The 26,841-nt window shown below is 46.9% G+C and overlaps 1 long non-coding RNA gene across 5 annotated transcripts; it reads left to right on the plus strand.

The window, feature by feature from the left end:
- Positions 1-1,523: 1,523 nt before the first annotated feature.
- On the plus strand, positions 1,524-26,576 carry LOC109551568 (uncharacterized). 5 transcript variants are annotated; one of them, XR_012334302.1, is made up of 5 exons: positions 1,524-6,063; positions 7,795-7,986; positions 8,318-9,670; positions 10,370-11,265; positions 12,727-26,576. It is a non-coding gene; the product is annotated as an uncharacterized lncRNA (long non-coding RNA). The 5 variants fall into 5 exon arrangements; XR_012334303.1 differs by having other exon boundaries at positions 1,525-6,063; positions 10,370-14,522; positions 15,804-26,576; XR_012334300.1 differs by having other exon boundaries at positions 1,526-6,063; positions 10,370-26,576.
- The last annotated feature ends 265 nt before the right edge of the window (positions 26,577-26,841 follow it).

The following is a 26,841-nucleotide window of genomic DNA, read 5'->3' on the forward strand; positions in this document are numbered from 1 at the left end:
TAATGAGATCCCCTCTCATTTCTTTTAATAAATGTTTGTGAATTAATAAGTGGATCCAGGAATCTGCATTTCTTTAAAGCATGTGTGAATCATAGACGCTTTGTTTAATGACGATGAGTCGTTAACCAAGTTCACGTTGCTGCTCAGCCTGTTTAGTAGAGACCTTCCTGGGGAAAGTTACCATCAGGGGAGGAGGTGAACCAAGGACCCCCCCCTCCCCACTGCACCCCTGGCAGCCGATCCCTGTGGGTGGCAGAGGCCCTAAGAGGCAGGGAAGAGCCTTTGAAGTCCTGCTCTTGCAAAAACAAACCTATAAATGACGGCATGGTTGCCAATCGCTGCCTTCAAATGGGTGTCTGCCCCCCTTGTAACGTTTAGTGGGGACTTACAGAAGTTAATCACGGAAACACAAACCTGGAAGAAACACACAGTACAGGGATTATCTGTGGGTCTGGAAAGGCTCACAACTTATTTCACATAAATGTTTTCATCAGATTTTCTCACCCTTTCCGATGATCATTCCAGCATCAATGCCCTAGAAGGATGCTGGTAGCAGGAGACCAGAGAACATTCCCGAGGGGAGGCCTTGGAAGCCTTGGAGGGAGGAGGGCAGGACCAAAGCTGGACAGGACCAGACTCTGCCTGGCTTGAATGTCGGCTCTGCCTCTGATCAGCGCCTGACCTCCAACCAATGCCCGTTTGCTGTCGCACCTCTGGCAGAGATTCTAGGTCTTCCTCAAGTCATTTCCTTTCCCCTGGGCACAAAGGAGAAGGTAGCAGTGGCCCTGGGATGGGTTCCGGCCAGTGGATGTACCTGGAAGGCACGCAAACCATGTGCCATGCCACGTCCAAGCTGGCAACAGGCTCCCACTCCCTCGTTCCCTACCTGCCGGCAGGGAGAAAGCTCTGAGCACGTAGAAGAGGACAGGGCCACAGAGGGAGGGGCCTGGGTCCCGAAATGCTACGTGAAAGGCCACCACGCCAGAAGTGGTCTGTGGACGTGACTGCTCTGTGAGCAGGGAATCAACTTTTGTTGTGCTGAGCCCCTGAGAGTTATGGGTTTATCTGTTACTGCATCCAGTGTTTCCTTTACTAATACAGATTCATCTTCTTTGTCAGTACCAGGGGGTACCCGTATGATTTTGTCTCTGGCATTTTTTTTGCTTGCCAGTATCATAGGTGTTTCCCCATGTCACTAAAAATTATTTATTAGACATTACTTTTGGGAGTTCCATAATACTCCAGGGTAAGGATGTACCACGATTTTTCTAACCCATTCCTCATTGTTGGATAGTTAGTTGTTTCCAGATTTTCAGTGTTATAAAAAATGCTACAATGATCATACTTGTAAGCACTGGATTGCTTCCTTTGCAGTCTGAATTCTTAAAGGCCATTCAGGTTTCAGACCTGGGTAATATGCGGAAACCATCGAATGCACTGGACACAACCTGGTTTCTGGAAGGTAACGGTATGGGGTGGTCACCTGCGTGATGCAGGCTACAAGAGGTCCTGGGGAGGGTGGCTGAGATTCTTGAAGGAGAGTGGACGGAAATTCTTTTCTGCACCAGCTCTGGGGAGAGGTGCTCTCTGCCTGCGTGTGAGGGGCAGTGAGGGTTCCTCCGTCCAGTTCTGTCTCTTTGAGGGTCCGGCCAGGCCAGCCCCTTTGCTTGGGAGAGTCTGGGCTCATGTCTCATGAGCTGACGTCTGCACTGCCAGGCCATACTTCTTGAGCGTTTTTCTTATTTATTTATTTTTACCCACATCCAAGCATTTTTAAAAATTTGAGCTATATTTAACACACCACAAAATTCACTCTTTTAAAGTGTACAATTCAATTGTTTTAATATGATCACAAAGTTGTGCAACGATCACAACTACCTAACTCCAGAACATTTTCATCACCCCGAAAGAAACCCACACACGTTAGCAGACGCTGTCCCACTGTCCCCTCCCCCAGCCCCTGGCAACAACGAATTTACTTTTCTGTCTCTATAGATTTGCGTATTCCAGTCTTCATATAAGTGGAATTTAGATGTGTGTCCTTTTGTGTCCGGCTTCTTTTACTTAGCATCATGGTTTCCAAGTTCACCCATGTTGCAGCATGTAGCAGAACTTCATTTTTAAAACATATTTATTTATTTATTTGGGTTGCACCGGGTCTTAGTTGTGGCAGGCGGGCTCTTTAGTTCTGGCATGTGAACTCTTAGTGGCGGCATGCATGTGGGATCTAGTTCCCTGACCAGGGATCGAACCTGGGCCCCCTGCATCGGGAGCGTGGATTCTTATCCACTGCGCCACCAGGGAAGTCCCAGAACTTCATTTTTCAATGGCTAAGCAATATTCCATTGTTTGGCTAGACCATCTTTGTTTATCCATTCGTCAGTTGATGGACATTTGGGTTATTTCCACTTTTGGGGTTTTATGAATAATGCTGCTGTGAACATTTGTGTACAAGTTATTGTATGTATATGTTTTCAATTCTCTTGCTGTTTAACTCCATGTTTAACTTATTGAAGAATGGCCAAATGGTATCCCAAAGGGGAAACACATCTTTCATTCCCGGTGGCAATGTATAAGGGTTCCAGTGTCCCCACATCCTCACTGATAGTTGTTATTTGTCCATCTTTGTTATTATAGCCACCCTAGTAGGTGTGAAGTGGTATCTCATGGTGATTTTGATATGCATTTTCCTAATGATTAGTGATGTGCAACATCTCTTCATGTGTTTATTGGCCATTTGTATATCCTCTTTAAAGAAATGTATATTCAAATCCTTTGCCCATTTAAAAATTTGATTGTCTTTTTAGTATTAATTTGTAAGAGTTCTTTATATATTCTGGATTCTAGACCCTTATCATATAGACTTGCATATAATTTTTCCCCACTCTTTGGGTTGTCTTCTCACTTTCTTGGTGGTATCCTTTGAAACATAAAAGTTTTTATTAAAAATTTTTTTATATAAATTGATTTTTATTTATTTTATTTATTTATTTTTGGCAGCGTTGGGTCCTCGTTGCTGCGCACGGGCTTTCTCTAGCTGTGGTGAGAGGGGGCTGCTCTTCGTTGCAGTGTGAGGGCTTCTCACTGTGGTGGCTTCTCTTGTTGCGGATCACGGGCTCTAGGCGCGCAGGCTCAGTAGTTGTGGCGCACGGGCTTAGTTGCTCCGTGGCATGTGGGATCTTCCTGGACCAGGGCTCGAACCCGTGTTCCCTGCATTGGCAGGCGGATTTTTAACCACTGCACAACCAGAGAAGTCCCAACGTTTTTAATTTTAATGAAGTTTGATTGATCTATTTTTTCTTGTGTTGTTTGTGCTTTTGGTGTCATGTCTAACCCAAGGTCACAAAGGTTTACTCCTGTTTTTTTTTCTAAGACTTAACACTTAAGACATATGGTATGAAGTACAGGCCCTGCTCCATTCTTCTGCATGTGGATAGCCAGTTACCCCGACACCGTTTGTTGAAAAGACTATTCTTTCCCCATTAGACTGTCTTGGCATCCTTGCTGAAAATCAATTACCTATCTGAATTTATTCCTGGACTCTCAACATATGTCTGTCCTTACGCCAGTACACGCTGTCTTGATTAGTGTAGATTTGTCGTGAGTGAGTCTTGAAATTGGGAAGTCTGTCTTCCAACTTTGATCTTTTTCAAGATTGTTTTGGCTATTTTGGGTCCCTTGCATTTCTGTGTGAATTTAGGATCGATTGTGTTGAATCTGTAGAGACCAGTTTGGGGAGTATTGCCATTCTTAACATGATTCTTTCACGGTGTTACTCTTAAAAAGCAAAACAAACCACAAACCTCAACAGTTAGCTCACATAGCCAACCATTATTAGGTTTTTCTGTAACAGCTCTTTATTTCCTCCAGCTACTTTTAAAAATGAAATGCTTTGCCCTTGTAAATGAATTATTTTCTTTTTACCAGTCAAGCTTAACTGTGTCTATTTCCTTATTAGACCATGATGATTCTGTTTCAGTAAAGTTAGTAGGGTTAAATACCATAGAATGTCGTTAAAAGATGGAAGAGCCAAGGCAAAAAATCGCTCATGCAAACCACTGCTCAACTTGCCACAAAAGAGCAGGTGGATTTGTGATGAAAGCGAAAGGTTCTTGGTTCTCACACTCCTGTGCTCTCTCAATATTAGCAAGAGCCGATTTCAAATCCCAGCTGCTCTCCATTCCTCTGCTTTTCTGTGAATATTTTAAAAAGTATTTAATGTCTTTGAATCTGTGTTTTCTTCTTTATGATAGTGATATGATCCAGGTGCCCAGGGGACCTCCTGAGCCTGTGTCTGTGATATGTCACACTTACTTTTAATGACAGTTAGAGTTGCCTGACCGCCCCCAGGCCTAGCCCCTTCACACTGTCCCCCACTTGCTTCTGTGAGTCCCTGGAGGGTGGCTCACATGCCCAGAGTTCGTCTGTCAGCTAGTTACCTGCTCTGTCACATCTGCCCCTGCTGCCTCTTCTGCACCTGTCCCCCGCCCCGCCTCCTTTCTACTCGGTCTCCAGGAGACGCCCTCATCGGACTGCCAAAACCGCGTCGGGATTCATTTGTCTCCACGCCCCGGGAAGCACCAGAGCAATGCTGTTTCTATACAGATGAAGAGAATGGTCTTCTCCACCTTAAATGCAGCCCAGTTCCGGAGTCTCTCTGAGTCATTCTTGAAAAATCCAGTAAGCCTCTGGCCCTTTCACCTCTTACCGTACTCCAGCCAGCGGCCCTCCACTGCCACCATTCTCCTCTGCCTTGCATTCACCTCCACCTCATGCCAACCTCCTCCTCCCAGGTCACCAGACAGAAGCCTGAAGAAAAGTGTGTGTGTGTGTGCGTGCGTGCGTGCGTGCGTGTGCGCGTGCGCGCGTGTTGGGGGCATCTCATCAACAACGGCTGGGCACCTGCAAGCATGAGTTCCTGATAGTTGAAAACGGTGCCTACCCCCAGAAGCGTTATGAGGATTAACGGAAGTAATGCAAATAAAAGTACGTTAATGCAAACTAAACATAAAATAATGCCCCCCCCAAGTCCCTGGTACAAAGAAGACACTTCCCTCAGGGTTTTAAAATATCAAAGTGACAAGATCCCTTTTCTAGTTAAAAGCACATTTTCCAGATACTTCTTGCCGTCCCAGTGGGAAAGCCCCCAGGCCTGTGATTCCAGGGAAGACCCCCGGGCTACGCCCGTCCTTCCTGGGACTCCGCTTGGCTTGGGCCGAAAACAGAAGCTTGTTTCCTCCGCCCCTGAGCAAGGCCTTCCCCAAGGCTCCTCCTCCGCAGCGATCCCGGCCGCGGCTCCGAGCCCCGCCTCCCCCGGGCCCCTTCACCGAGCAGGCCCCGCCCCTCCACTCCGGCGCCGCTTCCCGGCGGGTCTCGGCGCCCGGACAAGGCGGCCCTCTTTCCAAGGCGGCAGGCGCGGCAGTGCGTCCCTGCGCTCCGCCCGCGACCTGCGCCCCCGCGGCGGGTGCGCGCCTCGCAAACCTCCCGGCGGAGGAGTGGGAACCTGGGTTAGGAAGCGGGGGCAGGCAGGTGGCGGGGACGAGGACGTTGCGAGCCGGGAGCCCGGCCACGTGGATTCTCAGATCTCCTTGTGGTTTCGTTTCAACACGCAGCCGTTGGGTGTCTGGGTGTTCGCGCAAGTGGCATACGTGATTCGAGAGGTCGGAATGCAGAAGTAGCAGGAGGGCTTTGTGGGCCAGGCCCTGAGGACATGGGTACCACATGACAGCCCGACTCGGAGAGGTCACGAGAAGCGCCGAATGCACGACACTGTGACACGTGTTTTAGTGAGATGCGTGCAGGGTACAGAAGTGAAAGGGAGGGAGTCTTTCTGGAGCGTCTTCAGGGGGGCCTAAGGCGAGTTTAAGTTTGCGGGGTGGATAAGCACGTAGCAGAGCATCCCGTTGAGAGGAAACAGGGTCTTTAAAGCTGCAGAGGGGACCTGGAGGGGGTGTGAGCCCAGGAGCCCGAGGGGGGCTTGGTGCCCCACCATCTCCTTCAGAGCCACCTTAAATAGCAGTCTCAGCAGAAACGGCGAGCTTGCTCTGTGGGCTCCACTTCAAGGCATGTCTGTCCCCTCCTCTTTGGACTCTGTGTATTAACTTGAGCAGCCATGGGTGGTGTGTGGCTTTGGGGACAAAGGGATTGACTGGGACAGAAACAAGAACGGACAAGACCATGAAAGGCATTGGATGCCATGCTGACGAGTTTAAGCTTTATCCTGTGGGCTGGAGCTTACAAGCTGGTGGCCATGAGTTGATTTTTATTATTATTAGTTTTTAATCCTAGGAACTTGGTTTGTTTAATTCATAAGATGTTTTAAAAGTCAGTACCTTTCTAGCATCTCTTGGAAGACTGGGAAGATGTCGTGATCCTGCAGGGGGCTGGTGCCAGGTGACTGCTGCCGGCTTTAAACCAGGCACAGGCTCTCTGTTTGCCTCAGTCCCCACCACTCCCTTATGCCTCCCAGGAAAGTGCCGGGGCTCTGCAGGCACTTTAGCACGCCCCCTAGAGGCAACTGGAAGCCAGTGGTTTTAGGTAGGAGAGTTGAATGGTAGGATTTGGAGTAATATGATTGGTAGGTGATTGGATTTGAGAGGAGGCCACTGGAAGCAGGGAGACATGTCAGTCAGTGTTAGAGCAGACAGATTTAAGCAGTATCGAAACACAGTAGGGGAGCAAAGTTTGCCACCCCCAAATGTGTCTCTTTGGCACGAGGATTAATTTAGGCTTATTATTTTTAAAGCCCAAAGATTCAGGAAGAAACTTTGACCTCTTTAACTGCCTAAGGTGTGCGGACAGAGGACCTGTTCCCGGAAGGAGCCGTCACCATAGATCAGTATAGTATGAACTAGATGTGCAAAGTCTGTCTGTTAAAACTCTTCTCTGTGTCCCATTGTCTCTGCTTGCCCAGCAGACATTTGCTTACCAGGCCTTTGCTTTTCCATCTCCGTGTCAACTGCCTTCCTAACCCTCTGAGGTCTCAAATCACTACCCCCAGCACCTTCTTTTGTCTTTAGCCGAAAATGGTATTTAAGGTGAGGGTTTCGGCCATTTGGGCGAGTTACTCAGTTTTCCTTGGTTTCTCCCATGTTACGTGTTATTAAACTTTTTTTGATTTTTTCCTGTTAACCTGTCTCATGTCAGTTTAATTCTTAGACCAGCCAGAGGAGCTTAGAGGGGAAGAGGAAATATCTCCCCACCGCCACGCACATGCCCCCACACACGTGCGTGCACACACACACTTTAAATATGGTGAAACAGCTCCCTCTTCTTCAATACTTGGAATCCTTAGATTTCCTAATATTTCTTTACCCCATCTACATTTGTTTAAATTTAATTTAAAGATTATTTCTTTTGGGGGGAGGGAAGTACAAGTGTCTTTTTTCCCAGGGCCCACTTCTCCCTTCTGTGTCCCCCTCCCCTCTCAGAGATGGAGCTGGGTTTGGCCTGAGGAGAGCATCAAATCCTGGACTGCTAATTTTCTGACCCCAGAAGGCCGCTTGCAGGATTCAGCCTCATACTCTTCCAGCGGCTCTAGTGTTCATTCCCTGTAGAGCTGGGCTGCATCCTTCCCACGCCCGGCAAACACCTATTAATGCTCTGGAAGGAAGAAAAATAGAGAATTGTCTGGGAAGCGTGGTGGGGAAATAAAAGGCTGACCCCGGAGCCATATGTGATCCAAGTTACGATAACAGCTTGTAGAGGAGAGAAAGGAGACCTGACTCCAACTTCTGCTTCCCCTCCACTGCTGGGCGACACACCCAGAGTGGTTCTGCATCTCTGTTTCTGCAGCAGGAGGGGAGGAAGATGGTGTGATGCCAGCCAAGGGCCAAGCAAATGGAAAGCCCGTGGTATGATCTGTCTGCCTATTGACCTCGCTAGCCCACGCCTCCACCGCTGGAGCTGATTTCATCTGTAGGGGCCGTGTTGTTTACTGACTTAACCATCTCTTTCGGTGCCGTTGTCTCAACACGGCACTTTTAGGTAAGATAATGTTCCTGTGTGTGTGTCTCGATTACAAATGTCAGTAGAGATAGAAGTGAAGGTCTGAAATTCCCTGCGGGGTATTTGCTCTCCCTGGCTCAGGACAGGAGAGGCTGCTGGCAGTCAGTTTACCTGCACCGGTGGGGATGTGTGAGTAGGTGGCGGGGACTGGGGCAGAGACTCATTCATTCAACAAGCACTCTGTCCTAGTGTGGCTTCTTGGGGACGCAGATCCTGAGTCAAGGATTTGAGAGCATGTTCTTTTTTTTTTTTTTTTTTTTGCGGTACCCGGGCCTCTCACTGTTGTGGCCTCTCCCGTTGCGGAGCACAGGCTCCGGACGCGCAGGCTCAGCGGCCACGGCTCACGGGCCCAGCCGCTCCGCGGCATGTGGGATCTTCCCGGACCGGGGCACGAACCCGTGTCCCCTGCATCGGCAGGCGGACTGTCAACCACTGCGCCACCAGGGAAGCCCCGAGAGCACGTTCTCTACCGAGGAGCTGAAGTGAGGAAGTAAGACAGAGAAAGGCGGCCGCCAACGAAGCGTGTGTTGGCAAGTCAGCTGCCACCGTGGGGCTCCGTCATGCTGGGGAACTTTGGGATCCAGCGCAGAGCACATGCCTCGGAGTTACCCCACCCAAGGTGGGAGGGAGCTGGGATATTTGTACACCAACTCCTGTCAATCATTGATTGCTAACCAATCGTGCCGAGGGAGCGTGAATTCCTGGGACGTCTGCCCGCTGCTGGAGTAGGCAGAGAGCAGGCTTTGGTGGCCAGAGGAGGTGCTCAGACAAAGGGGTGCAGGTGCTGGCGGCCGAAAGTGGGACCAGCCTGGACTGAAGTGATCAGGACAAGAGGCTCTGGGTGGAGGCAGTGACAGCACCTGCTACATGTTCTTTGAGGACTTCCTGTGTGCCAGGCACGGTCATATAATGGTCACTGAGATGGATTTTGTCTCTGTTTTCACAGAACTTCCAGCTTAGTGGGGGAGATAAACAAGTAACCAGGCTGTGCCCCAAAGGTGGGATATTATGTGATGGTAGAAAAGAGAAGTGCATCAGGGAAGGCCTCCTGGAGGAGGTGACATGTAAGGTGGACCTGCATTAGGACTAGAAATAGTCCCAGTCGGGAGGAGCAGCACGTGCAGAGGTTCTGAGGAGGGTGAGTTTGTGCTAAACTCTGAGAAACTACGAGAAATTTGGCAATGCCTGGATTACAGAGCTCGAGGTGAGGATGCAGGAGACGGAGCCCTGTGATGGAGGACTTAGAAAACTGTTCGGACGGTTCCTAGAGCAGCTTCTTCCAAGACCAAATCTCCTTCCAGTTGGTATTTCAGGTCCTTATGTGATTGTCCCCTAGCATCTTCCTCTCTGTTTTAATCTTGCATGCAACCTGTTCTCGTTCACATATTTCTAACAAAACAGAACCTTTTAAACATTTTAAACAGAAAACCTAACAAAGGTTTATTTGATTTTGTTACAGATTAAACTAACATATAATTGGCAAATTATTCCCGTTCGTAGATTCAATGGCTGGTTCAAGCAGTATTTATAAAGAGTCCCTGCCCTTAAGAGCCTCAAAACATGTGATGGGCTCTGGCATACTGTGTTCTCCACAGACGGCTGCAAGGATGCCTCCCAGCCCACACGCTTTCTGCAGCATGGTTGGCACTCCTCCCAGTGAGAGGTAGGCCCTGTGTTTCTTATTCTTGAAACTGCACGGGCTTGCGACCACTGTGGTAGGGATACTATGTGACTGTGGAGGCTAAGTCAGGAGAGGCAAGGCTTCCCTTGGTTTTCTAGGGATGCTTGTCTTGCGAACCCTGGGCCCTCCTGTAAGAAGCCTGAGGCTGCCATGCTATGAGGAAGCCCAGATCACGTGAAGGGTGGCTGTGGCCTCCTGCCCCAGCTGAGGTTCCAGCTGAACGCTAGCATCAACCGCTAGACTTAGGAGTGACGACTTTGTCATGCGATTCCTGCCCCCAGCCGTTCAGTCACTCCCAGCCTTCGAATCCTCCTGGCTGAGGCCTCTGACCTCAAGAAACAGAGATAAACCCTCCCACTGTGCCCCTCCCGAATCATTGGCCCAGAAAACCCAGGAGCAGGGTAAGTGGATTGCAATAACCCACTGCGTTTTTGGGTAAATTGTCGTTCACAGAGCTGAGTCACTTAGAGGACAACCTCACACCATGTATAAAGGACCAGAGTTTGTGCTACAGACCACACGCACCCCGTGGAAGGTCCCAGAGGGGAGACCTCACACTTGTCCAGAGTTTTCTTAGAGTTCAGGCTTGAACCAGCCTTGAAAGATGGTGACCGCCCTGCTGTCACCTCCTCTTCCAAACAGAACAGAGTTCCTTTTTTTTTTTTTTTTTTTTTTGAACAGAGTTCCTTTGACAGACCTCTCCCCTCCCATTCTCGTCTGCCTGGCGCTGATGCTTCAGGCCAGTTGAGCTGGGATTCGATTCAACCACAGCTGGTTCAGAGCCAAGGAGGCCACACACGCATGCCTAGGACTTCATGGAAAGAAAAGCTTCCTGCCTTTTCCTTGGAGGACGCCAGCAGATGCTCAGTGTGGAATGAGGCTGCTTCTACGTCAAAGGGGGAGCCTGGGGCTGAGAGCACGGGTGTGGGCGCTGGGTGGAAGCCTCACCATGGAAGGCAGATCGGGGAGCCGGACAGAGCCAGGGGGACACCAGGCCACGGGCGACAGCGTTTGATTTGCTGCACAATCCCTTGCTAGTCACAGGCCTTGATTTTTTAGTGCCCTTTATTATACAGACTAGTTTTAACTGGATTTTCTGTGACTTGCAACAGAAAGAGTCCTAACTGATCTCAGTGGGTGGGATCTGTTCCCTGTCAAAGAGGTGAAGCGTCTCAGGCAAGGGGAAAGGGGAACATCCTCCCAGTGTGTAGCCACTGCTGCAAGGCCTGTCGGATAACAAGGGGGAAAGTTCCCATGGCCAGAGTATTGTTTGGCGTAACGTTTCCCAAAGTTTTGTTTTTTCCTTAGTGGGTCAGTAAACGTGTACGAGCCACTGGCGTCAGCGCTGTGCCGTGCTGGGGAGACGCCGAGCAAGCATGGTGGCCCCACCTTAGCGGAACTTGCGTTCCAGCCGGAAGTACAGACATTATGCTGGTTATAGTGGGATGACTATATGTCCCTCCTGGCTGCAGGAGGGACAGAAGATGCTTGGAAGCTATGACGGGCGGCACACAGTTTGGGAGGAGGGGTGAAGGAAGGCTTCCTTGAGAAAGCGACCTTTAAGCAGGGCCTAAAAGGTGAGTAAAGATTTAATTAGTCAGTGGGGGAGGGGCTTGGGGGGATGTTCTAGGTAGAGAGAATAGCACGTATTTGGCTATAGGACTTCTAAGGGCTTTTAAAGTGTAAAGGTGCACTGTGAACCCCAAGAGGGGCTGAAGTGTGCAGTCCCAAATGTATTGACACAGAGTTCCGATTTATTAGAGAAGCATCTTGTAAGACTTAGAAAAAACAGCATGTGTTCAGGAATGAAGTGTTCTGAGGCCAGAGGGAACATGGTCCTGATTCAGGTAAAGACCTACGTATGAGAATAGAGGGTGATGATAGATAGATAGATAGATAGATAGATGATAGATAGATAGATAGATGACAGATAGGTAATAGATAGATGACAGATAGGGAGCTGGATAGATAGATGATAGATTGATAGTAGATAGAGGGATAGATAGGGAGATGAATAGATAATGGATAGATATGTAGATGGATGATAAATAGATGACAGGTAATAGATGATAGATAGGGAGATGGATAGATGATAGATAGATGGATAGAGATGATAGATGATAGATAGATAGATAGATAGATGAATGAGATGGGTGGATAGAGGGAGGGAGGGAGGAAGGAATATTAGACGAGGCCCAGAAGGGCCAAGATGCGGAGGGAGTTGAACGTCAGGATAAACACTTTGTTGGTGTCTGAGTGTAGATTCATGGCTGAGGTTTATGTGAGAAGCTTGGGAGCAGAAAGGAGGTTACAGTGATCCAGGCATGAGATTCTAGGCTAAAGTGGGGACCAAGGTGGGAGAAAAAGAAATACGTTTCAGAGGCGCCCCAGAGGAGGGACAGGCAGTGATTAATGAGAGCCACCTAGAGTGACAAGAAAGGCAGGAAGAAGCGGAGCGTAGCCTCTGGGTTTCACGAGGAAGAGGAGCTCCAGGAAGAAACGGAAAACCTCTGTCTCGCTCGTCACCACTAGTTCACTGCACAACGGCAGGAAAAGTCCAGGCCACCAAGTTCCGAAGCATTTGCCAAATCCTCTGCAGGGCTAGGGAGCCCGGGGCAGCCGGGAGAGAAGCCGAAAATTAGGGTAAATAGAAGCTCAGAGATTTTCGGTGGGTTTTAATCATCTGTGTCATCATGACTTCGGCCTCGAGAGCTGCCTCTGTTCTTGTTCACCAGTGACAGGAGTGACATGGCCTCCTTCAAACCCGTGCAGCCACATTTCATTAAGAGGAGAGAGAGAGAGAAATGTCCTTTCAGGTCAGGATGTCAAAGAGATGAAAAAGAGGAGATATTTGAGAGAAAAATAACCAGCAGTACACCATTCATCTCTCTCTCTCTCTCCCTCTTTCATCTCATCTGACCTGATACCCTGAACATCCGTGATAAGAGACGTGGGTGCAAGTGGCACCGGGATTAATACAGCCGCACACAAGTGAGGTTTTCACCCCGTAACCACCACCCTTTCCTTTGGGGAATCAGGGCTCCAAGTGTCAGGCGCTGTGTGCGGTTCCCGGAGGGTCACGGCGGGACGCCTGGTGCAGCAGCTGCGGATTCAGAAGCATCTTTCAGAAACCGTGACTGGAGTGCTTTGACTATTCCTGGTACTTACCTGCGAGGCCGATGCCACCCTTGACCTGGGCGTTTCCTCCAGTCAGCCCTTGTCCTGATGCATCACCTGGACCGGACTCATGGCCCCCAGAGAAGCCCAGTAGGGCTTGCTGGGACCAGAATGAACATTCATACTTCATCCCATTCAGGGAAGGTTCCCGGAGCATCTCCTCTGCACCAGACACGGTGCTCTGCGTGGGGCCAGACAGACACAGAGCAACCACTACCATCGTGAATAAGCCCGTGACCAGCCCTCCGGGGGCTCAGACGGGGCTGAGCACACAGGAAGGGGACCGGGACTGGGCTCTAGGGCGACCGAGACAAAATTCCACAGACAGGGGGCTTAAGCGACAGAAATGTACCTACTCACAGCTGTGGAGGCTGGGAGTCTAAAACCAAGGCAGGTGTCAGGAGGAGGTGACACTTGACCTTAAAGAGTGAGGATGGGACTTCCCTGGTGGCGCAGTGGTTAAGGATCCGCCTGCCAATGCAGGGGACACGGGTTCGAGCCCTGGTCTGGAAAGATCCCACGTGCCGCGGAGCAACGAAGCCCGTGCGCCACAACTGCTGAAGCCCGCGCACCTAGAGCCTGTGCTCCGCAACAAGAGAAGCCACCACAATGAGAAGCCCGCGCACCGCAACAAAGACCCAATGCAGCCAAAAATAAATTAATTAATTAATTAAAAAAAAAAAAGAGTGAGGAGGAATCTGAAAGGTGCAGAAAGATATCCAGGTGGAGAGAGCCATGTGAGCCTATGACCTCATTAGAGGGGTTAAAAAATAACAGGACAGGCCTGGCCGCTGACATCAGGGATTGTCAAGGTCATGCTCGCTTCTGTAGGAATGACGATATAATAATCACTGAATCCTAATGACTGTTTACCATGTGCCGGGCACCCTGGTATAAGCCGTATGTGAATTTTCTCTTTGAGCTCCAGGCAGCCTAACGAGGCTGTGAAGGACATGACTTTCCCTGCACAGACGAGGAAGCTTAGCCCTGGAGAATTCAGTGATGTGCCCGAGGTCACACAGCTGGCAGCCCTCAGCCCCGGTCTGTCCCCGCAGCCCAGGCCCTACCCCTCCCGCTCGCCGACGTGGGGTAGGGAGTGTGCAAGTGCTCGTGTGGCGGCTGAGCTCCTAAAACACACGCATTCTCAGACCCTGCTCCCAGAAATGCTGGCGAGAGGCCATCACTCTACTTTCAGAGACTTCCGGGGCGATTCGGATGGGAAGCGACAGAGTAGCTCTGAGCTTTGCAGGGTGGATTCTGTCCTGAGCCACCTCCAGAGCTTTGCTGTCCTTGCAGTTCGCATCTCGGTAGGAAGAATGTCAGGCGGAACGTAAAAGGCAGGGCTTCTAAGTCTGGCCCTGCTGCCAGCAAGCTGTCTGATTTTGGACGAGTCCTGCCTCTTTGGGTTTTAATTCTTTGTGCGTCAGCGTCAGCGCAGGGGGTATGGGGCGGGACAGATGACTCCTGAGATGGCCTCAGGCTTTGTCACGCAACAGTTCTGCTGAGCAGTGGCCTTAGGAGATGGCAAATTCATCACTGAAGCTTAGATGTCTGTATTCATTTTCTCGGGCTACAGAAACGAAGTACCCTAGACTGGGGGCTTCAACGACAGAACTTGACCATCTCACAGCTCTGGAGGTTGGAGTCCAAAATCAAGGTGCTGGCAGGGTTGCTTCCGTCTGAGCTGGGAGGGGGAAGCCGCTCCGGGCCCCTCCCCCAGGCCCTGGGGGTTTGCTGCGCATCCTTGATGTCCCTTGTGTTGTAGGAGCATCACCTCAGTCCCCGCCTCCATCTCCACACGCTGTTCTTGTGTGTGTGTGTGTGTGTGTGTGTGTGTGTGCGCGCGCGCACGCGCAAATCTCTCCCTTTTATCAGGGTACTGGTCATATCAGAGGGGGTGGCACCCACCCTAATCCAGTATGACTAATTATATCTGCAATGACCTTATTTCCAAATAAGGTCACATTCTGAGGTCTTGGGGGTTAAGGCTTCAACATATGAATTTTTAGAGGATTCAGTTCAACACATAACAAGGTCCAAGGGAAAAACGCCACTAAAATGAGCCAAAGTCACTTGAAATTGAGTTAGGTTTCTGATCAGTCAGGAATAATTGTTGCATACCAGAGAGTCCACTCAGGCCAGTTTAGGGTGGAAAGGGATTTATTAAAGGATGCTTGCTAACTGCAGAGGGGCCACCACCTCAGGAAGGACACCCGCTTTGTGCGGTGGTGCGGCTCCCAGGACACGGCCGCTGCTGGTGTAGGATCTGGCCCCGCCCCCGGTGCAGCGCGCAGAGTCCCACACACAAGTGTCTCATGCTCTCTTAGTGGAATAATTTGGAAGGACTACGTTGAAATGGAAAATGTGCATTCCTTTCATTCAGCAGTTCCACTCATATGATTTTTCCCCCTAAGGAAATAATTCAGTGAACGCCCAGACATATCTTTGTAAATACGTCTGTTTATCAGAGTGCCGCTTATATGAACCAAGACACCTCACTATCCATCAGTGGTAGATGGGTTAAATAAACCATGATACAAGTGTGCCCAGCGTGAGGCTACGTTAAGTGTAATGATATAAATCGGTGGTTTTCAGCTCGGGTCAGATCCAAAGGCCACCCCTTCTATAATAAATGTCAGACTCAAATGTCCCCTTTCTATAACAAATGTTTATAATGCTCCCCTTACTATCCTGAAATGAAATTCATAGATAATATAACCTATATTATATTAAAATAGTTATTATATAAATCTATTAAATATATTAAAATAAATATATTAAATATATATTATAAAAATATAATTTTTTAATCAATATAATGACACAATGACTCATACACACAAGTTTAAAAAATCAATATATTGCCTTAATTGTAACATGAAAGAGAAATAAAGGGAGAAGAATTGGTAATGAATTGTTTCAATATGTAAACACACAGGCATGGGTACACGTGGAGACATATGGAAGGTCAAGGTCGGCCCCTAAGGGAATCCCCACCAACGACCAGGGCAGGAGGCAGACCCTTCAGCTGCGGGTGCCAGGAGTTCAGATCTTCTAGCTGCATCGTTATGGATGGTGGGGTTTCCCAGAATGAGCAAAGCGAGGTACAATCCACCCTCAATATCCCTCCATGTTCCTGGAATATGTGGTATATGTTAAAACCATGCAAAATTACTTGTGTCTAAATTAAAATGAAGTTTGGATCTTAGATTATTCTAAATAAGCTTTTCAACTACACGAACGACTGGGCTGATATTTCAAAATTACGAGGGCTACTTCTCCACGTGGGGGGTTGCCTCGCACAATATAGGACACTCAGCACCCCTGGACCCCCAGCTGCTCAATGCCAGGAGCCCCCCAAGGAAAAAGTCCCCACAAATTTCCAACACACTCCCGCTGTGGAGCAGAGTGACCTCCTTGAGAATCTGTCACCACTCATCTGCGTTTATTGACATGGAAAAAAGTCCACGATGTGTAGTTCAGTACAATGTACGGTTAAGTCAAAATCTTCAGGGTCAGCAGCTACAACATGATTCCATTCTTGAAAAAGGAATAAGCTAAAGAAGGAAGGACTCCGTGAAAGAACTGTGTGTGTGTGTGCATGTGTGTGTGTCCACAGAGGAATAAGTCTGGACGTATATACACAAACACATTAACCAGCATTGTCTCTGGGGATGAGATTTCAGATAATTTGCATGTTCTAATGTCTATTTGTCGGAATGGACTGATTTTTTTTTAGAAATTATGATATACAATCAGAAAAAAGCAACTATTTTCATTTGGCAAACAAATAACAGAAGGCAGTTTTCTGCTGGGGAATTCTCTGCTGTCCTGTGTGCTGTGGAATGTCAGCAGCCTGGCCTTGTCCCCCCAGAGGCCGGGAGCACACACCCCCGGCACAGATGTGAACCAAGGGCATCTCCAGACACAGACAGAGGGGCGATGGCACTGTGGTCTGTGGTCTGGGAGGTCGGGAAGCCTTCCTGAGGAGGTGACAAAGCACTGAGATGTGAAGACGGTAGGAGCGAACTAAATGAAGAGAGGGTGGAAGGGTGTCCTGGGCAGAGGGAACAGCATGGACAAAGCCACGTGGCAGGGAGGAGCTGGTGGGAACGAGCTACCAAAGGAAACAAAGCTTTCACGGGGAAATAGCAAATAGTACCCCCCTTGGATAAAGGAAGAGGGTGACATAAGGACACGTCTGCCTCACATGGGGCTTCAGGGATGCTCCAGAGGTGTACTGTGAACCATGCCTCCTGACACACAGTCTAATATGACACGTGTTATTGAATTTTGCAATAGGAAATGTAAAGCCCATGCGGTTTTATTAAGACATTTCTATCAGTTTTCCTTTGACTTGCCCTTCCAAATAATAAACCGAATGTTGCTTCGCTTAATTTTCAGGTTGATGACGCTTCCTTTCCTATTGCTAATTTAAGTCACTTAAAGTGATTTTTTATTAATCTCGGATAGAGAGTTTTGCCTTTCTTAATTGAAAATATTTTTGAACCAGTAGAATACGGCATGAAATTATTCAGGAAATCTCAGGCCCTAGAGTCAAGGAAATCTTTTTTCTTTTTAAAAATCCCAGCTTTCAAAGAATTTTCTCCAAACTCTTTTTTGTTTTTTTAACATCTTTATTGGAGTGTGTAATTGCTTTACAATGTTGTGTTATTTTCTGCTTTATAACAAAGTGAATCAGTTATACATATGTTCCCATATCTCTTCCCTCTTGCATCTCCCTCCCTCCCACCCTCCCTATCCCACCCCTCTAGGTGGTCACAAAGAACTAAGCTGATCTCCCTGTGCTATGCGGCTGCTTCCCACTAGCTATCTATCTCACGTTTGGTAGTGTATATATGTCCATGCCAATCTTTCACTTTGTCCCAGCTTCCCCTTCCCCCTCCCCGTGTCCTCAAGTCCGTTCTCTACATGTGTCTTTATTCCTGTCCTGCTCCTAGCTTCGTCAGAACCTTTTTTTTTTTTTAGATTCCATATATATGTGTTAGCATACGGTATTTGTTTTACTCTTTCTGACTTACTTCACTCTGTATGACAGACTCTCAGTCCATCCACCTCACTACAAATAACTCAATTTCGTTTCTTTTTATGGCTGAGTAATATTCCACCAAACTCTTACAACAATCTTACTGAAAAGAGTTACTGAACGCTCAGCTGGCTACCAATGACTTATCTCCACTAACTAAACACAAAAACATGTCTGGCTTCTTTGCGTCAACGTGTGTAATTCCAATAATCATCATACTCTATATTTATACAGATTTCTGTCTTATTTATACTTCCCAACAGCCTACAACTGGTGGGTCGGCGGGGGGAGATGATCTCTGGGAATGATAAAATAAGATTGCCCTCTTGTGGGACTTCCCAGGTGGCACAGTGGTTAAGAATCCGCCTGCCAATGCAGGGGACACGGGCTTGAGCCCTGGTCTGGGAAAATCCCACATGCCAGGGAGCAACTAAGCCTGTGCGCCACAACTACTGATCCCGCGAGCCGCAACTACTGAAGCCTGCGAGCCACAACTACTGAAGCCCGCGCACCTAGAGCCTGAGCTCCACAACAAGAGAAGCCACCACAATGAGAAGCCCGCGCACCGCAATGATGAGTAGCCCCCGCTCGCCGCAACTGGAGAAAGCCCGTGTGCAGCAACGAAGACACAACGCAGCCAAAAATAAATAAATAAATTTTTTAAATGATTGCCCCTTCGTTTTAAACCATAAAATAGGGAGGGAGGAATTCAGGTTGTGTTACTCACGAGCTGGATCACCTAGAGTAAGTTAATTAACTTCTCTGTGCCTCGATTTGCCTGTGTGCAAAATTGCATAAGTAATAATAGTACCTACTTCATGGGCTGTGCAAAGCTCCCAAAACAGTGCCTTGGCCTACGTTGGCCATCAGGACTGCTGACTGTCCGTCTTAAGAAGTGGGATGAGGGTGCTCAAACCGCAGCAGCCTCGCCTGGCTGGTAGAGGAGCAGGCAGGACACTGCAAACAGCGGGCGCCAGGTTTCAGAGGCAAGGAGGCCACAGGCTTCCAGCAAACTTGCAGAGGCTCAGGAGAGGGATGGCGCCTCGTATTAGTCTTTAATCACGCATGACACTGTGTGGCCTTTTTTTCTCATCCCCACGTCACACATACGGAAGTCCAGTGTCAGAGGCGTTGGGGCAGAAACATGGCCAAAATCCACTGCAAAGCTGGTGCCCTTGGAAACCAGTGTCTCCAAGTTCCTGACTGACAGTCATCTCCGGGATTTTGGAAATCCAGAAATCATGTCGAGCTTCAGATAATTCCAACACCCTTCATACTCGTTACTCATTATAAAATTTTGTTTTTTTAAAAAAAATTGAGTTTAGTTGTATCTACAAATATCTGTGACCTATAGACCAACTCTGTCCAATACAAATACTGTGAGACACACGTATTTTACGTGTTCTTGTAGCCATGTTTAAAAAGTAAAAGGAAACAGGTGAAATTAAGTTTAATTATATTTTATTTAAACCAGTATAACCAAATGGTTATTATATCAATATTTAACCAATATAAAACTATTAATGAGATATTTTTCTTCTTTTTATTCATACTCATTCTCCACCGTCTAGCACATCTCAATTTGGACAAGTCCCATTTCTAGTGTTTAATAGACACATGCAGGCAGTGGATAGTATATTAGGGCAGCTGTAGAGAATAGTCACACATGGGCAAACACCAGCAAATACTGGGTGTAGTGTTTGAATACTGTAACACGTGGCTCTCCTAGCAAGGTTAATAACACTACACAGAATCACTTTTGAAGTTGCCAGTTAAAGAACTAATTTTGCTTCTAAAACTTGTTATTTCTTGGAACACCTCTCGTAGGATTTGTAAAGTATACAATGCATACAAACATCAATATTTATTTTATTTGCAAGAGTGACTCGCCAGTAGCAGCAGACAAACCGTAAGCACACAGACAGCCACAGTACAGCAGCTGATGACATCATGACCACCCTGAGTTCCTTTCCCGGTTCCCGGAAAGGTCAGCCTTCACCTTCTCCTCCCCCCACTCGGCTCTTGCCTGACGTCAGTGGGTTGCTTGGAACAAGCAACATCTCTACGTAGATTGTTAAGCTTTAATCCTTTCAGGAGAATTATAATACTTTTTCCAGTTTTCCCAATTTCTTGATTGATTTTTCTTGGGACTCATTAAAACGTATACATTTCCCGAGAAATGCTAGGAAGACATTTCTGCACGGAAACACCACCCTTTCTGGGCTTTGCTATTGTGACGACCACAACAAAGATGATCTGGTACCCTTGCATGGCTGTGTGCAGTGGACAAGGCTTTGAACAAGACTAAAAGTGATTTCATCCTCTCCATCGTTGATGTGTTTAAAGATTTTCTTTCCTTTTAGTTCAGCCTACGGTTTCTATAAAAAAAATACACTACACTTGTGTTAATGATTTAAATGTGTGAACACTAGGTAATTTCATGGGAAGAGGGTGGAGAGAGCTGTCCTACTAACAAAGGTTACTTAATGGGAACTTACATCAATAAATCATCTCATTGCCATTGTCTTGACCTGTCGCACGGCAGCAAGGGCACTAAACTGGAACAAGCGTCGTGTTTCCTCCACCCACATGTATCTCCCATGACCACGTACTCAAACAACACTATGTCTTACCCACAGAATCCGTTTGTATCGAGGGAATATGATGCACACCTAAAATCCAAATTTCCTTGTCTTAAGATGAAGGGTCAGATGTAACAAAATACAGTTAGGAAAATTTATTCCAAAATAAAGTATTTCATATGCACAGGCTATGAGTTAGAAACTTTAAAAAAAAGTAAGTAAATGCTATGAAAGGTCTCTTATAAAATTCTTATTCAATGAGGTCATAACCTGAGTTAGGTGGTTAAGAAAAATATGTAGGGAATCATAACAAATGATAGTAGTCCAACTGGATTTAAAATATGTAAACATGCATTCAGTAATCTTTTGGTGTCAGGCCAAGGTCTTTTCTTTCCGTATGGTCTGATTGGAGTGCCTGTTATCTTTTTTTTTGGCTGCGCTGGGTCTTCGTTGCTGTGCACAGGCTTCCTCTAGTTGCAGTGAGCGGGGGCTACTCTTCATTATGGATGCAGTATATGGGCTTCTCATTTGGTGGCTTTTGTTGCAGAACACGGGCCCTAGAGAGTGCGAGCTTCAGTAGTTGCCTCTCATGGGCTCAGTAGTTGTGGCTCGCAGGGTCTAGAGCGCAGGCTCAGTAGTTGTGGCGCACAGGCTTAGTTGCTTCGTGGCATGTGGGGTCTTCCCGGACCAGGGACCGAACCCGTGTCCCCCGCATTAGCAGGCAGATTCTTAACCACTGCGCCGCCAGGGTAGTCTTTCTTGAATAAATCTTGCCCATAATGTGTTTTCAGCATCTTCAAGGGGAGGTAGAACTTAAAGCAGTTTCAAAACAATCTGTGCAGAGAACTTCTAGATTTGTAAGGTTAGATTTCCTCTCATTATGATACAGTAAAAGTAACCGTTTGTGTGTGTGTGTGTGTATACAGTTCTGTAGGTTTCAACACATGTATAGATTCAGGTACCTACCACCATACTCAGGGTACACAACAGTTCCACCATCCAAGAAATTCCAGCATGCCATCCCTTTATAGTGTTTTCTTTCCCTGCCCCGTAACCCCTGGCAACCACCGATCTGATCTTCATCACTGTGATTTGCCTTTTCGAGAATGTTCATGATGGAATCATAGACCGTATCAACTTTTGAGCACGGTTTTCAATCAGCATAATGCTTGGGAGATTCACCAAATTGTTGCCGTATTGTGAATAGGTCATTCCTTTTTAGGGCTGGGCAATATTCCATCATATGGATATACCACAGTTTGCTTATACAGTCACTTGTTGAAAGGCATTTGGGTTGTTTCCAGTCTGGGCTGTTATGAATAGGGCTGCTATAAACATTCGTGTGTAGGGTTTTGTGTGACCATAAGCTTTCCTTTTTCTAGGGTAGATATATAGGAGTGGGATTGCTGGGTCATACGTCAAGTGTATGTTTAGTTTTATAAGAGACTGCCAAACCGATTTCCTGAGTGTATTTCTGTCAATAATATATGAGTTCCAGTTGCTCTGATTCTCACCAGCACTTGGTATTGTCAGTATTTTTAATTTTAATTTTTCTAATAGGGGTGTAGTGCTACCTCACAATGCCTTAAATCTGGGCCTTCCTAATGGTTAACGGTGCTGTACATCTTAAATTTGGGCCTTCCTAATGGTTAACGGCGTTGTACATCTTAAATTTGGGCCTTCCTAATGGTTAACGGCGTTGTACATCTTTTCACATGTTCGCTTATCATCCTTATAGCTTCTCTGGTGAAGTGTCCGTTCATGTCTTTTACCCATTTTTTAATTGGGTTGTTACTTTTTTATTATTGAATTTTGAAAATTCTTTATATATTCTGAATAAAGCCTTGTCAATATGCAATTTGCAAGAATCTCCTCCCAGTCTGTAGCTTATCTTTTCATTCTCTCAACAATATTTTGTGCAAAGTGTATGTTTTTAATTTTGCAAAGATCCATGTTTTCTTTTTTTTCAATATTTTTTTGATATGGACCTTTTTTTTAAAAAAAATTTAATTAATTAATTTTTGGCTGTGTTGGGTCTTCGTTGCTGTGCGAGGGCTTTCTCCAGTTGTGGCGAGCAGGGGCCACTCTTCATCGCGGTGTGCAGGCCTCTCACTGTCGCGGCCTCTCTTGTTGAGGAGCACAGGCTCCAGATGCACAGACTCAGTAGTTGTGGCTCACGGGCCCAGTTGCTCCGCGGCATGTGGGATCCTCCCAGACCAGGGCTCGAACCCGTGTCCCCTGCATTGGCAGGCAGATTCTCAACCACTGCACCACCAGGGAAGCCCGATATGGACCATTTTTAAAGTCTTTATTGAATTTGTTACAATACTGCTTCTATTCTTTTTTTGTTTTGGTTTTTTGGTCACAAGGCATGTGGGATCCTAGCTCCCTGACCAGGGATCGAACCCACACCCCTGCACTGGAAGGCAAAATCTTAACCCCTGGACCACGAGGGAAGTCTCCATCTCAGTGTTTTCTTGCATGGCTCTGGTGTGGTGTCATGTCTTCTGGTGTCATGTCTGTCTCTTTGCCTAGCCCCAAGTCACAAAGATTTTCTTCTAGAAGTTTCATAGTTTTACACTGTACATGTAGAACCATTTTGAGTGAAATTCTGTCTGAGACGTGGGGCATGGGTCGAAATTTATATTTTTGCTTATAGACATCCAATTGTTCCAGCAGATTTGCTGAAAAACTATCCTTTCTCCATTGAATTGCTTTTTACCTTTGTCAGAGATCAGTTGGCCATGCGTGGGTGGGTCTATTTTTAAACTATTTTGTTCCATTGATTTATCCCTTCATCAATATCACACTGTCTTCATTACACTGTGTAGTGTGAGTCACCAACTTTATTCTTTTTGAAAATTGTTTTAGCTATCAATCCCTTTGCCTTTCCATTTAAATTTAGAATCAGCTTGTCTATATACAATACAGCTGGGATTTTGACTGGAATTGCACTAAACCTATAGATCTATCTGGGGAAAATTGGTATCTTTACTATGTGAGTCTTCCAATAAATGAGCACGGTATGTCTCTCCTTTTATTTACATCTTCTTGATACTTTTTCTTCATTGTTTTGTAGTTTTCAGCATACAGATCCTGTACATGTTTTGTTAGACTTATACATAAATATTTCATTTTTTCTGAGCTATTATAAATACTATTTTTTAAAATGTGGCCTCAAATTATAGATTGCTAGTACATAGAGATGGTTTATTTTTCCCACACTTATTTTTAAACAAAAAATATTTTACGTAACTTGCCTTTATAGAGTATTTCCAAAGCATTATATTTTATATTCATGGAAATAACAACTCTTCTCACATTATGATATTATTCGTTTGTATAGCATACAATTAAATTGTGTAATTATTATAATACGTACAATTGGTATGAACAGGTTCGGGAACAAACTCAGCCAACTCTTGGTAAGCATACACCTCAACTGGTGAGGGCAGAGGTGTGTCTGTGTATCACAGTGGTCTCCTAGTCTCTGTGTGACAGTGTGGTCCCTTAGTCCATGTATCACAGTGGTCTAGTAGTCCGTGAACTATGGTAGTCTACTAGATGCAAGGATTCACCATGCCCATGGAAAAATAGAGTAAATGAAGGGTAGACTAATCTAGAGAGTTAGTTAAGTGAAGGTCATTTAAGAGAACTTGCATAAAAGAGACAAGGAAGAGACAAGAAAGCCCAGCTTCCGTGATTACATTTAAATATACAATTAATGATATATCTTGAGCACATAAGCAATATATTTTATACTCACCACAATATTTCTACTGAAGGAGAATTTAAAGAGCTACTACCATCATGTTTTTGAAGACTATTTAATGATAGTGGAAAAGACCTTAAATATAATAGTAAGCAAAAGAACTTATGATACAAAATGTTACATGCAACGTGATCCCAAATATGTTTAAAAAAACATGTATTTAGTTATAGGGAAAGATGAAAAATACACCAAAATTTTTGTAATAATTATCTATGGCTGTTGGGGTTATGGTCAACTCTCATTCTCTTTTTTTTACAGTTTTATATTTTTGTACAATGACCATGTGTTATTTTTTACAATCAGAGGAAATACTATTTTGTAAAAGAAGAGCAATCCTTTACTTGCTTTATTTGCCTCATTTAAATGTCAGACAACAGTACTTCCAGTGTTTTCTTGGGTTGTAATAAAAATGATTACATGGTTTGGGCATTTCCTACCAACTTCCTGTGTCTTTTCAGGAATCAAGCAACAGCTCTAGTTTCTGCCGTTTGGTAAATTACATGAATGGTTATGGCCGCCATAATTATAAAGCCTTTTACACAACTTTATAATTTATTTATTTATTTAATAGCTGTCTAACCCAATAATAATAGCTATTTAGAGATATTAATACTTATTTAATATTTATTTCATCACTGTGAAAATTTTAAGGAATTATAAGGAGAGCTCAGGGCCGGCTTCACGTCTGTCCCCTTCACAACCATGCGACTCTTCGTTTTGGCTGAAGGCATAAGCCCCACTGTGGAGAAACCACAGTTTCTGTCCAACCAGAAACCATTAAAGACAGTTATTTCACTCTTTGTCTTCATTTCCTTGCACGGGCTAGAGTTTGTTGACAGTTGTCAGAGTTACACGTAAAATTCCCGTGTTCATAGCAGGGGCTTTGCAAAATACACTTCAGAGCATCACGCAGTTTCTAAGGCAGCTCTCTCTCCTGGTCACTGGTTCTTTCTTTGTCAGCTCCCTTGGATCAGCGGTTCTTAACCTTTGCTAGGTCATGATAGCCTCAGCCATCCGGCACAGACATTAAAATCTCGCTAAATTCTCCCATCACCAAGTCTGCCTCTCACATCTGTCACCCAGTCATTGATTCTCTTCCAGACAAGTCTCACATCCGTCTTCACCTCTCCATCCCAGTCTCAGCTCAGGCCCCATCTTCCCTCACCTTTAGCCTCACCAACAGCCTCCAAACTGGCCTCCCTGACTCCGCTCTCCTCGTTATCATCCATCATCTGCGCCAACACAGTGGAGTCATTTTCCTGAAAACAAACCTGCCCCTGTGCCCCCTGCCTGCAGATGGTGCTTTCTGTCGTCGCTCTCTTTACCCTCCACAGCTGGGGAAGGTGGTCGTGGTCCATCAGCCTGCACAGCCCAGCCAGGCCGAGAGAGGCAGAGGCTGAGAGCACACCGCACACACTGATGAGCGAGGATGCTTTTGATTCCCCCTAAGAGCAGCGAGAGGTTGCTTGGCCATGTCATCATGTGTCTCTCCAAGGACCACTTTCCCTGCTACAGATCTACCCATCCCCTCGGAAGCAGGGCTCAGGCCCAGGAAAGTGGACCGAGGTGGTGTGTGGCCACATCTGCGGATATGCCTGGGAGCCCCACGGTCACAAGGATGATGAATGTGGAGGAGGGTGAGCTCGGGAAGCCTGGCAGGTGACAAGAGAAGGACGGAGGGAAGCTCATGCTTTCACAACGTTTCTCAAACCTCAGAATCCCCCGGGGAAGCCTTGAGAAATCCCCAGGCCCACCCACCCTATTAAATCAAAATCTCCTGCGGTAGGACCAGGGATCTGCACTCTTTTAACCCCCCCGCCCCCAGGTGATGCCCTGTGCAGCAGACGTGAGAGCCAGGGTTTCACAGATGTGGGGTTTTCAGGAAGGTTTCTGGGTGGATCCTGGGGCCACAGTGACCTCTCAACCTCACGGGTGGGACTGGCAGGCCAGCCGTCCACACGTCCTTGAGCCTTTGGAGATGAATTTTAAAGCCTCTCACTGTTCTCCTCCCCATTCAGCAGAAGAATTTTCCATCCATTTTCTTTTTGACACCCATTACATTTAAAACCCATCTGGTCCGGCATGGAGCAACCTGAAACAAGTGCAGGGTGTTGACCGGACAAGGAAGGGGGACAAGCTGCCAGGCCAGGCTCTTCCTCAAGGGAAACAGAAGGGTCAGGATAGACCGTCTTCATCATCACTGGCCCTGAAACTCTATCCCAGGTTCCTGAGGCCGTTCTGAGTCCCCCGATCGCTGGCTGGTCCCCGGGCACGGCTGCTTGCTCAGAGCCCCCATTTCCTGCTGGGCATCTGCTGGGGCTCTGGGTGGGAGGGAGGGGAGAAACCTCTGGATGACCAGCAGCTCCAAACCCCCCAAGGATGGCATTTGTTCATGAAAAACCAGCCCTGTGTCTGTCCACACAGCAGCCCAGGAGCAGGGCCAGGGTGAGCAGTGGCAGTGGTTGCCACTGGCTTCCTCTGGTTTCAGCCCCGCCACCCTGCTGGAGCCCCGGAACGCCTGAGTCAGCCAGCATCTGCCGTTGTTATTCAAGGGCTCAGAGCGGCAGGAACATCA

Source organism: Tursiops truncatus, chromosome 10 (assembly GCF_011762595.2).
Source record: "Tursiops truncatus isolate mTurTru1 chromosome 10, mTurTru1.mat.Y, whole genome shotgun sequence".
NCBI lineage: Eukaryota > Metazoa > Chordata > Mammalia > Artiodactyla > Delphinidae > Tursiops > Tursiops truncatus.